The sequence below is a fragment of the Ochlerotatus camptorhynchus genome, unplaced genomic scaffold (assembly GCF_037179485.1).
Source record: "Ochlerotatus camptorhynchus isolate MF236.1 unplaced genomic scaffold, CSIRO-AGI_Acam_v1.1 ptg000232l, whole genome shotgun sequence".
NCBI lineage: Eukaryota > Metazoa > Arthropoda > Insecta > Diptera > Culicidae > Ochlerotatus > Ochlerotatus camptorhynchus.
The window spans coordinates 7,386,826-7,400,310 of record NW_027040722.1 but is presented as its reverse complement, the minus strand read 5'-3'; the positions used below and the strand labels follow the sequence as shown (position 1 = coordinate 7,400,310).

Genomic DNA, 13,485 nt, shown 5'->3' with positions numbered 1-13,485 from the left:
CTAATACCCCTCATTTTATCTGTCAAACTTTCATAGCGAATCAAAACAAACATTGTGTAGTACTAGAATTTCGACTAGAATGGGGTACGTGAATCGTTTGCCTGGGACCAATAGGCTAGTCAAGTAGTGAGCCAATTTAAAATCGTTAGTTTCCACCGGTTGGTATACGCGTGCTTGCTGTATCTATGTTCAATAGATTGATGCAACATTTGAAATTTTTGCTCCACACTGTTCAAACGGTTCCAAATCAGGTCCTGATAAGCTTCCCAAAATTTGAACTCATTTGGTAAGAAACTGACTAGGTGAAAACCAATTGAAGTTTCTATGGAAACTACTATGGGAAATCCAAACTTTTTGTTTATTGTCTTCTAGCCTTTCTCCATATTGCACTGTTAAAAAGTTGTATAGATATCAAGGGGTATTCAACTCTGTACACCCCAATCTGTGCCGAAAGCTAGGTCAAGCGTTTTGCTGAACGTGCCGAAGTGTGGCAATCAAGCTATCAGTCTCAGTAACCCACGAGTTTGGCAGTATTTCACTTATGACTTTTGCGATTGTGTGTTTACATTTTCGAGTCAAGGACGGAAAAAAATCGTGATAATATTCAACGAGCTACACCCAACCGTGGGATGTAAGATTCGCTTACAATTATGTGGGATTCATCATCAGATGTGGATACCGCATGAACCGAAGATGCAATGTACCGAGCTGCGGTCCAATGCAAGAAAATGGAGAAAGAAAAATTTGGAGTGTGTTAGTGAGTGAAATTAATCATGCCGAAAAAAAAAACAGATTGCCGGACTGGGGAACTCGAACCACGAACGTGGCGATTATCAGAGCTATGCTTTCTCCACTGCCCTCTTCATGCTTCGGCTAAAAGCAAACAAGAAGCGCTCATTCCCTCGCATACTCGACATAATTTGCTTTTTCTGCTGAAGAGAACCGAGGCACGTGTGTGCGTCGTTCTACCATGTTATGCATAAAAATCAAGGCGAATGCTTGCTTGTGTAAGTGAAAGCATTGATAGAGCACGGAATTAAAAAAAAAAATAGATTGAAAATCATTGCATCGTCTGCAAGGTCAACTTCTAACATTCGCTGCGATGTTCATGAACAGAGGATGGTAGGAAACGGAACTAACATTAATTGTAATAAATTTTTGGTTTGCGTGTAGTTGCCGGTCATCCGCTCCAAGGAAGTGGCACTCGAAGATTAGCCCCTCCACAAGAAGGAGAAGGGTGGCTGATGGCAGAAGCTGTCCATCCAAAAGAAGACAGTTCTCTACCGTATTCTGGCAGACGTTTGCCAAACCCAACCGGCATGTGGAAGATGAATCTTGTCTGCAATATCATCATGCTACTCGGGCAATGCAACAATCTGAAAATAGGAAGGACTCGACCTAAAATACCCACCGGCGGTAGTAGTACACCCAACCGGGGGATGTAAGATTCGCTTACAATTATGTAGGATTCATCATCAGAGGATGTTATTGGATACCGCATGAACCGAGGATGTGATATACCGAGCTGCAGTCCAATGTAAGAAAATGGAGAAAGAACAATGTGGAGAGTATTGGTCTGTGAAATTAAGCATGTCAAAAAAAGAAAGTGCCAACTGGGGTACTCGAACCACGAACGTTGCGATTATCAGACCTGTACTTTCTTCACCGCTCTCTCCATGCTTTGGGATATAGATAGGCTAAAAGCTAAAAAGAGGGCTCATTTCCAACTACGTTTGCTTTTCTGCTGGAGAGAATCGAGGCAAGTGAGTGCATCGTTCTACCATGTTATACACTGAGGCAAAAGAACGTAAGAAATCCATAAGAACAACTTCTGAATTTTAGCCACAAGAAATCGGTATGAATTTCATTGATTTGCCTTATGAAAAATAATGTTGACATTTTTTTTTAAATGAAGCAGACTGAAACCGAACCATGGACGTTACAGGCCCCGTGTGTTGACCCCTCGTCTTTCAACGCTTGGAAAAGTTAAATGGTTAAAGGCCTATAAAAACTAACTAATGTTAGACGAACATCTTTTACTAGTCACGCTTATGAAATTCATGTGTGCCGTTCATAAGTCGAGACTTATGAAATTCTTACGTTTATTTGCCTCAGGCCGATGACATAGTAACGCGTTTAGCGAGGCGTGCGCGTGTGCGTGTGCGTGTGCGTCTGAGCTACGTTGATGAGCGTCCATGCAAAATGCTTGGTGAATCGCTTCCACCTGTCATAGTAAACGCGCTGCAATGCGTCTACAATAGCGTCAAAGCACTCCTTGAAGTGTTTTCACGCGCGTGCACGCAAAAGACTGTTGTAGGGCCATTGAAATTAAATGGTGATCGACTACATAACTGCGATTTCGGTCGAATTCTATAAACTGAATATGAATAATTACGTTATAAATAGCATCGGTAGATCGGACGTCTAGAAGTTTGTTTTGTTAAACGTTACATGTTAAATGTTAAACAAACTGTTAATAAGAAATTGCTAAATGTTGAATGTTAAATGTTAAATGTTAAATGGTAAATGATAAATGTTATATGCTAAATAATAAATGTTAAATGTAAAATGGAATAGCAAATGGACAATATCAACCCTTAACTGACCGATGTTGTTCATTTGTCATCTTGTTAGCACCAACTTTTAGCGCTCAATTTTGGGTAGCCCTAGTTTCGATGGAATTTTAGTAGATCCTACTAAATATGGGGTAGTTTAGAATTAGCGTGAAAACCAGTGAGTTTGCCTGACAACAAAGCGAGCTGCGCTATCAAAAACGCGTTGAGTATGTCATAGCACGCATCACTCGACGCTTTATTGACATTCAGCAAACGCGAACAACACGCGTTGCTCGACGCTCCGCATTACTATGTCATCGGCCTCAGTGACATACAAATCAAGGCAAATGCTTGCTAGTGTAGGTGAAAGCATATATAGAATACGGAATAAAAAAAAGATTAAAAATCATTGCATCTTCGCTGCGATGTTCATAAACAGAGGATGATAGGAAATGGAACTAACATTCATTGTAATAAATTTTTGGTTTGCGTGTACCAGCAATAGACCTGCAGTAGCTTCCCAGTGTCAGCAGTCGTGGTTAGGTACTAAATTCGTCTGGCTACCCCCCCCCCCCCCCCCTCCATATGTGGTGTCAAACTACTTCGTCCATTGTTTATCCAAATGTTTGTCCAGAACAGAGTTGCGACCTATCTCAATCACGATCGTCAAACAGCTGATGGTAGTAACGCTTTGTACATTCCTATCAATGTGCTCGTCGAAGCTCTCTCCATGACCATCCATCAAGCTGACGAAAGAAGTAAAAAGCAACTGGTGAATGTCGTCTTCGGTTGTGATCCATTACCGATCTGGTCATTCCCGACAATCACGACACTCATCTGTGCTCGTTTTGAAGCTGTTGCTGCTTTGCTTGCGTATGTGATTGTGTTGGTAAGTGAGCCCAACAACTTCCTTTTAATGTTGTTTGTAGCTCACACAGTCGCGCCTGCCAAGACAAACTGGGAATGCGTCGGCATTGTTTTCATTTTCTTCTGTCGTTTCGCTTTTTCTCATGATCGTACTGCAGAAGTCTTCACTGTTTTCATTGTGCTTTTCATCATCAGCAGTGAGTGTAACGTTTAGCTTGTGAGCAACGACCATTACTGGTGATTGTTGTTTGCCATGGCTCTACCCCTCACTGCGTGACTTAACGTTCTTTTTTTTTTTTTTTTTATTAATTTATTTGATAAGGCTCAACCGAATTAACTTTACAGAGCCGAGGATTCTTGGTCACAATACAATTCATTTTAAAACTATAGTCAAAAGGTACAACACAATAAACACTTTATCTTCCGCTATCCAAAAAGCATCCTCCATCAGAAATGGAGCCGCTTCCAGTAGTTTCATTGGATGGCAAATTGTTGTACGCCAACGAGGGTCAGAGCGCGTCCATTGCAGCAATGGACGCAAAACGTGGTCAGCACTCACACACTCATCACGAAACGGTTGCTTTCCAAAGTCGACGACGCATCGACCGAAAGAACTGCTGATGAAGAACAATGAGGAGGACCACACAATGGTTGCTGCCGAGAAAACAGACGATCGCGTAGCACACATCGAGAGTGGCCTGCTTTTGTCGACAGCCGAGTGAACACTGACTTAACGTTCTGTCAGCGATATTCGGTTGATCTCCAGAATCCAGAATCCAGAATCTCGATACTGGTTGCAGTCGTTTGCTGATTACCTCCTCCTTGTATCTGCCTGTCGTTCCTTCTTATTTTTTATCCTTGGTCATGCCGGAATAGCATAATAATCTCCCTGAAACTGCTGCCGGTTCCGATTGCGTTCATTATGACCGCGATTCAGATTGGCTCTGTTACTTCCGGTTCTATTAGCAGCATCTTTCTTAATGTTGCTTTTGCCATCGGTGATACGAACAGTTGCGAAAGAGCGTAAAGAGACCTTCACAGTCAATCGAATCCGAGTTCAGTCCATAGAATGAGCTGACTGATTGGTGAACCATCACCAATTGTTGACACCGTACATTATCGCTGCAATTCTCCTTACCCATACAATTGACTCTCGGTCCGGATCCTATGACCATCGAGTTAATACTTAATTCTACTTTGACTATATGTTTTTAGTATTACTTCTACGTGAAGTCAACGATTTACATAGTAGAAGATGCTAATTTCAAATAACAGACTGTAGTGGTAATTTTTATACGATAGATCCTTCTATCGTATAAAAATTACCACTACAGTCTGTTATTTGAAATTAGCAAACTTAATTCTAGTTAATTCTGGCCTATTCTGCAGGGCGTGGTGACTCTGACTCGTTTGTTTGGACTTCCCTGAAACTATGAACATCTCTCAAAAGCCGTGTCGACTTTCTGTAGAGGTTCATCTCCCAGAAGGCATAAGGACAAAGAGAGTCTCGTGATTTATACAATCTCTTATTATGATTGGGGACAATTTCGCTGGAAAATCCCTTTCCCCCTAGATTAAAGTAAACGAAGAAGAAAAACTTTGCCACGATTGGCAAAGTGTCAACACAAAACAGTGATGCCATTTTAAATTATATTTTGTGTCGTACTTGTCATCGTGCCTCGACGCGCCGATCAGTGTGTCACAATGTGCAGAGTTGATTACCCCTTGATAGATATTATTATGGGAGATTTTCTTAGCTACAGCTTCCCAGAATATCATTTTAAGACCAATTCGCAATTTAAAAAGTTATTTCTTGTTTCAGGGTTTGATAATCTTATGGCATGATCAAGCAGCAATTTTGCGGGTAACACTGGATTCTGTGGTTTAGTAGCCATGATTTTTTTTCTCTATTCCACGTGCCATAAACAGCAGTGTTGACTGCTGAACAGTTGATTCAGCACAGTCAAAAGACAACAGTGACTTGAATCATCAATAACTTGTGTTCCTTACATTTTATCGAAAAGTAGTTTTTACAAAGTTGTAGCTGAGAAAATTTTCTACCAACACTGCCATAATTTTTATTAATTGTTAAATAATATGATCAAAACAATTGGTTTTTTTCATATTAATTTCCATATAAACTTCAAATGGTTTGTCAGTTTCTCACTAATGTGTTCATATTTTGGGAGCCAATTAAAACCGATTTAAAACCGTTTGAGCACTGTGGATCATCAGTTTGATAATCGATAAACATATTTCAAGCTGCATTTTGTTTATTTCTCATTCATTCTGGACTAAACGTCATAACGATGAATACAATTTGGCTAGAATGATTCGTTGCTCACCTCACGTCTAGCCCGCGGACCGCACGTTAGGCAGCGCTACTGTAGATGGTAAGTGGCGTGTTGCATGGGTCAATTGCCGTTTATTCGTTCGTCATCTTGTATACGAATGGTTAACAGTGTCATGCTAGTTTATATTGCAATTACATAATACTGCTGGGAGTCAGTCAGCAGCCTATCATGAATCATCCCCATTTGCGGAGCAAACCCTACAACCCAAATTAGCTTACGTTTTTCTCACTCTTCCAAACTTCTTAAAGTGTTAACTCTAAAAGCACGTAACTGAATAACTACTCCGCTCATGATGTTTCATGGCATTGCACCAAAAGTGTTCAAGTCTGCTGTGCAAATAAATAGTTGTACCTGGTACATAATCGATATCGGCAGTACACGGCAATGGCTCAACCGGTGTGACGGCAGCAGCAGCATCGAATATTTGCTGAATGCAGGCACTTGCGATGATCAACTTTTTTCGGAGCAGCATACAGCTATTTGTTGTTGAAATTGTATGCGCAACTCGGCACTGCTCAAAACTCGAAAGAGCAAATTTTCCCCCCAAAGTGGTAGAAATATAGGCAGTAAACGGTGTAATGTATCTCTCTATCGTACACCGCTCTGAACGACCTTCAAATCTCGTAGCTGTTTTGCTCTTTTCGTTCGGGTTGTCCACATAGCTCAATGATAGATAGTGGTTTTACTTGTTTGGATTGAGATGATCGTAAACGCGCAGGGTTTTCTGCATAGACAAAAAAAAAAGCCGATGTGTGGTGGTTTGAAGAAAACTACGGATGCATTTATATTTCAACAAATTAATACAAATGCGATCGGTTACTTAAAAATTAGCAAAATTTTACACTCTTTTGACACCGACTCAGACTCCTCTGATTTGAAATTAATTTACTCCAACTCTTCGGCTCCAACTACGATGCAAACAAAATACAATTAATTTAAAAAAAATCCGGAGAACAGTTAAAACGTCGTTACAATTTACAGCAATAAAATCTCTTGGGTAATGGTTTTAAAATTTATTGATTATTTATTAGTAGTCATTTCTCGAAAAATGAATGATTTTGGTACAATAAATGGTTAATTTATCAGGCCAAATGAAGAATTGAATGTTTTTTTTTTCAAAACAAATCGTTGTAAATAGCAGTTTGACAAACAACTAAACAGGAAATATCACAAATTCTGATGACGTATTTTATTTCATTTTGGACAACCAATACAACGTATTTTGGCCCTCATTTTCTACTTCAAGCCGCTTGTGGAAATATATTTTGGATTAGGTTTGGAACCTATTTATTTTGAATGCGCTCATAATTTTATAGTTTTTTTGAGTTAATATACAGTGCTTTCCCGATTTTGTCAGCTTTTTTTCCGATTTTGTCAGCCTGCTGATTTCACTAAATTTTTGAGTTTTTAAACATGAATTCTAAAATTTTACGCTGTGAATAATTTTTATTCTTACACTTCGCGGAAATGTTAATGTTAGGGAAAATAGGTGTAAAATGTGCATACGGAGTAAAATTAACAATTGACGATTTAAAGTGCTTTGTCATTCAAATATCAAACAATTCGACACACAGATCTTTCATCGAATGTACTTTTTACATTTTAATTCATTTACATTATTATAATATTCTCCTACTAGGAATTATTAGTTTTGAATTTTCTTTGCTGGGAAAATCTTTTTTACCATGGAAAACCTGTTTTTTGCAGTTGCAATTAAAACATTGCTTCATTACCAGCAACATTTGTTTTTAGAAAATAAAAAAAGCATTACATATTTCATTGAATTGTACAAAAAAGTTTTGATTGACTTTCAATTTTCAAGAGATTTCGTCATCGCAAATTCTCGAATTCAACGGAGATAAATAACACCGTCAAATGAAAGGGACAATGCGTCAACCTAATCAGCCCTACCAGCTTTTGTTTTGGATTGTCGGAGAGGCAGTTTGGATTTCGGAAAGGGAGATCAACGGTGGATGCAATTCGGTCAATGGTCGAGAGAGGCGTCCAAACAGTAGCGAAGAGGAGATCGATATTGCACAGTGATAAAGATCGACGCCAGGAATTCGTTCAACAGCGCAGCTGGAAAGCCATTGCCAAAGTGCTGCATAGAATTAGGGTCCCTGACTACCTGTACAGTATTCTGAGGAGTTACTTCCAGAACCTGGTTCTGTTGTACGAGACAGACATGTGACAGAGATCGATTAGGATCACAGCGGGAGTTTCAGAAGGCTCCATCCTTGGTCCAACGCACGCCTACAGTCGGAGAGAAGCCGGTAGAGAACGGAAAGGGGTGAAAGCGGAGTCTTTGACAAAGTGACAATAGGAGTGGAACACGATGGATAACGGTAGATGGACACATCCGTTATTACTAATTCTTTCGACTTACGTGAACAGAAATCAGGGCAGAAGTCAACCAACGCTCTTCAACACTGGGACGCAACACTTCTGGTATCACGGCAGGCCATGATCCCAACACAGTCGAGCTTTTCCAGTCAGCGACCAACAGCCGTCCCGGTCCTGTGTCTGGGACTGGTGAAGGATGCTTCCAAGCCGCTTATCCAGGCAAGTTCAATTTTCATTTAAGTACTTCGATTCTTGATGCGTCAATCACTTCTAGCATTCAGTATTTTTCACCGCTTCCATTATCAACTTCTGATTGCCCACTGGGACGCACCACCGCTGACATTACGGAAGCCCCTGATCCACCCGTCACAGTCGAGCCATTCCAGCCAGCGATCTGCAACCGTCTCAGTCCTGTATGCGGGCCTGATGACGGGGTCTTCCAACCCATCGTTTATGGCAAGTATGATCCCGCTCTTGACAACCCATCCGTTGATCCATCGCTTGGTTCTAGTTCATCATTTCATAATCGATCATCGCTGCATGGCTAGTTGTATATCTTTCCGCATACAACGTATCACGGAAATGGAAGCCATCAGATAATGAGACGCACCGCAGTTGACTTTATGGAAGCTCCTGAACCCCCCACCACCTGTACGACACAGCAATCGCCTCGCCAAGTTCAAGCGGCAGTCCGTAGAAACGATAAGCAAGTATCATCTGATGTCTTGCTGTATTATCGAAACCTGGGTGGAATCAACAGCTCCCTGGCAGAGTACCAGCTTGCATGCAGTGACGCCTTCTTCTTCTTCTTCTTCTTATTTCCTTTATTTAACGTCGGTCTCTGTTCCGCAATCTAGTGCCAATCACCGACGGACATCGATTGCCATCCATTGACGGCAATCGAATGTGCAGGAAGGCAGCTTCCACACCTTCGTAGGATATTGCACCCATTTAAACACACATGGGCCGGGACCAACGGCTTTACTTCCCTTCCGAAGGAAGACGTGACCAGAGATTTTTATGCCTCAGAAAAATCCCACCGACCTCGGCTAGGATTGAACCCAGACCCATCGGGGTGTTAGAAAGCAGTCACGCTTACCTCTACACCACCGGCGCCGGCGCAGTGACGTCTGCTACGATATCTACGCTTTTACCGAAACTTGGCTCAATGGCAATACATTATCATGTCAGCTGTTCGACCGTACATACAACGTTTTCCGCCAAGACCGGTCGCCATCCAATAGCAGTAAAAGCACTGGGGGTGGTGTTCTTTTAGCCGTTCGTTCCTGCTACAACTCACGGTTACTATTACCTCCTGAAAATTTGTCCGTTGAGCAATTGTGGGTATCAATTACTTCTCGCGACTCTACCCTCTACATTTGCGTGATGTACATTCCTCCAGATCGTGTAAACTATGGTACCCTCATCGAAAAGCACCTGCTGTCACTCGATTTGATTGTTTCGCACATGGGCGCCAATGACAACTTAATCATCCTGGGAGATTTCAACCTACGCAATATAATCATATGACAACGGATACATTTAAAATTATGTATCTTCATTGACCGATCAGATGACATAGTTTTATGTAAATAAAACGGCAAAAAAGGTTATCTTCTATTCAATTCCACTTAATTCATTTTGGTATCCATGACAGATACGTATTTCGATTACAATGTGCAGTCTTCATCAGAGTCATTCCCACTAAAGAACTTATCAAAACCTAACCCCCTTAAGTACTCATCCCCTAGGTAAAAATGTCAAGATCACAGGTATAAAAATGAAACTGAAATGAGTGTATTGAAATGAGAATTCGCTGAACTTCAAGTTACACGACAAGCAAACCAATCCAATTCACTTCCAAGACAATCTTCAAGCATTCAAGCATTGGCATAGATAAAAAACTGACGCCCAAGGTTAGTATTGGAAATGTTGCCATGCTCGATGGATTCTGCAGTATGACTGACAAAGAAGCGATCGAGCTGGATTTGGATCTTAAATAAGAAATTATTGCTCATCTTGACGCACTGGATAAGCATTTTGAGCGGTATTTCCCTGAGCTGACGCAAGAAGATGCTGCTTTAGTCCGCAATCCGTTTTCTTCCTCATAGGATGTGGCTAGTGTTCCTGACAAAATACAGGATGAATGTTTGGGTATGAGAAATGATTCCTCATCTCGTGATTTCATACGTGAAAAAGATTTAAGCCAGTTATGATGTGCCATGTACGATTCGTATCCCAAAGTCGCCTTGCAGGCTCGTACCTCTGTGAGAGAGTATTTTTAAATCTTCTCCAAATTAATACCAACACAGGAATCAGATTGAATGTTGAGGACGATGTGAGATTGGCATTGTCACAAACGCAGCCCCGTATTATGAAACTAGTATCTCAAATGCTGGTGCAACAATCGCCCTGAATGAGTTGTTGCCTGTTGTTAACATAGTAGGGGAATCGGCTCTAATGTTGGCTTATGGATTTAAGATTGGGCCCATCGCTAAAAATCTGCTATTTATCAATTTTATCTAGATGAACGCGTCATTGCGACGGTACTAATGGATATTTTTGGTCGCCATTGAAAATTTAGTCGATTGCTGAATTTATGTATGGACCCAAATTAGGGGGATTTAGGCCGACATTACATACATTTCCCTTATTTTGAAATAATTCGAATAGCTAACAGATCAAATTCTCAGTGAGCCATGATATTTTCCAGAAGGCCACGGAACACCCTATTGTTCACAAAAGGGGTCGCGGAGCTCAGAAAGCAGGGAATCACTGTGCACTGACAACAGAATTTGTTATAACAAATTAAATTGTATTTGATTTCAAATTGAATCGTTTCCAAGTAAAAAGTAAAAGCTGTATATGGTCTCAATTTTTGTAGGTACCGTAAACCGGGGTAACATTGATAGTTTTTTAACGTATATTCTAAATATTTTTTACAGCAATGAATGTTTTCAAATTTTATATTTTTAAAACAAGTACTGAGGATCCAAGAGTGAAGTCGTTACTAATATGTTTAACTAAAATTAAAGCATTTACACTATTTTTTTAGTTTTGTGACCGAACTTCAGTTTTTGAATTGGGATTACTTTGATAATGCTCGATGAATGTAGAAAAAAATGGGTGAAACTCAAACAATTTAGTTCTTTAAATATGAAACTTTGAATAAGTACACAGTTCGAAAAAGTAGTGTAAATTTCTGTTCAGTATGATGCACATAAATGGAGCGTCACATATCATATAAGTTTACATTATATATCATGTAAAGTTCTGAGACATATCATGCAATGTAGCAAATATTGTATACAAAAGCCCATTGTTGTAAACAACATTGTTTACAAGTTGCTCGGTTGCGTGAAATTAAATACAAGTTTACGTGGATGAATATTTACATCATTATTAAAATTCAGAATTTTTATCTGTGTATATAATCAGAAAACATCATAAGCAATAAGAATACAACATAGAATTTGTTATGGCTATATCGGAAAAACAATTCATAAGTGATGGTTTGAGTGCTTTTTCAAACAGGCGAAAAACACGAAAATTGTTTTTTAATATGTTTGTAAAATATGTAACACATATTATATAAAAACTATAAACGATATCAACAGAAATGCCCTAAGCTACAATATGACACCAATGTTTCTAATTTGGACAAAGCGCAGCGAGTAAATTTAATCTTTATATTATACTATCAAAGTTACCCGCATTATCAAAGATACCCCGTTTTACGGTACCATTATTGTACATTATAAACGATTAGTTTACCGATATGTATGTGCATTTGTGATATGCTTTTGAAAACCTTTAAACTAACAATCTCAGTTAAACATTTGCAGTGTTTTTGTCAAATAGTGGCACTTACTTGAATCGGTCACAATATACGTCAATAATCGAAATGACGTTTGTATTGCACAACTTTTGTTAATTAAAAAAATATATGGCTGTTCATCCTCCCATAAGTAGCCCAGCCCCTAATGCAATGGAAGAGTAGCATACCATTTAAAACGACCCATTAGTAAACGATGATAACATCGTTAAGCACCTGATTGAAACATTTTTTTCCAAGCTGCTAGTCAATCTAGCAGCATCCACTGCGTTAATAGACAATTAATTCGAATATCTTTACCTATAAGATTGAATAATTAATAGTAAGTATCAAACGAACCGCGATCACCAGTACTTTCGAATGACTTGTCATCTCATTAATTTATAATTCAATGACATATTAATTAATTCTTAGACGATCAATCCGATTTACTAACACGACTTATGCACTCTCCACATTCCATAGAATCTTTCCATGACATTGATCACGATTTCACTACTCATTTTACTCACATAGCTACTGAACTAAACAAAAAGCATAATTGATCTACCCCGACCCGACGTCCGCCAAATTCGTTCAAGGCGACATTCACTTTAGGACAATTCCTGGTTTTTTGCTTCAACTAATCCAAACCATTGTCCACCTGTACTATTGAATAATTCGGTAGCATCGATATTTACACTATGCACTCCTCCAACCTAGGCTGACTGCGGCCTTGACAAAGATGATGTCCTACAGAGCCGTTGATCCGTATCACCATCCAGCAACACGCGAGCTAATCGTAGATGCAAACAACTTTCGGATATTGAAAATTCACGCGCTCACCGACCACTAAGTTTAGTTTATCGCGATCTTGCTAGCACTCCGGTGCATTCAATACTGAGCAGAACGTGCACGCTCGGTGGCAGTTGTTGTGGGCCCCACGCTGGTTTTTTTCCTTCTTCACAGCAGCAAATCGTGATTTGTTGAGCAAATCCCGAAGCATGCGACGGACCGTGTGTTGGTTTATGCTGCACATATGGAGGTGAATGTGTTTGTCTATGTACATTGGATTTGGTTGCGTCCATAATCAGCATCAATTGCCGGTCGGGTTGATCGGAGGTAGTTTGTTTTGCTTGACTGTTTGGCTATTTGCCGATTCGGTGGCATAAACCTGCAAACATGGCATGGCATAGTGTATCTAGATGGTGATTAGGTGCTTGCGTTAGGTAAAACACTGCAAGTGGTGTCAACGTCTTGGGTCAGAAGCAGGTTTATTCTTTTCCAATCAAGATCAAGATTAATTGTTGGTTATTGAAAATTCATACTTTTTTTTTCGATTGATGTGTAATCATTGTAGCTAATGCTTTACATTTGATGGCATTGGCAGTCATCAAATATTATAAGTTAACAATATGGTCCACTTTCCGAATTCTCCGATGAAAAGACACAACAGTAATACCCTCTCTCGGTGAGAATAGGGGCCAAAACCATTCTGGGCGTTATTATTTAAGCGTGTAATCAATTTACAAGTCTAGTAAAATAAAAAGGA

General features: G+C 39.8%; 1 protein-coding gene across 1 annotated transcript in view; it reads right to left on the bottom strand.

Annotated features, from left to right (window-relative positions):
• Window positions 1-12,667, bottom strand: part of Jhbp16 (Juvenile hormone binding protein 16) — a 29,047-nt gene extending 16,380 nt beyond the window's left edge. The window contains exon 1 of the mRNA XM_065225705.1: window positions 12,635-12,667. The gene's annotated coding sequence lies outside the window, so the exon portion shown is untranslated. The remainder of the gene's footprint in view (window positions 1-12,634) is intronic.
• Between the last annotated feature and the right edge of the window lie 818 nt (window positions 12,668-13,485).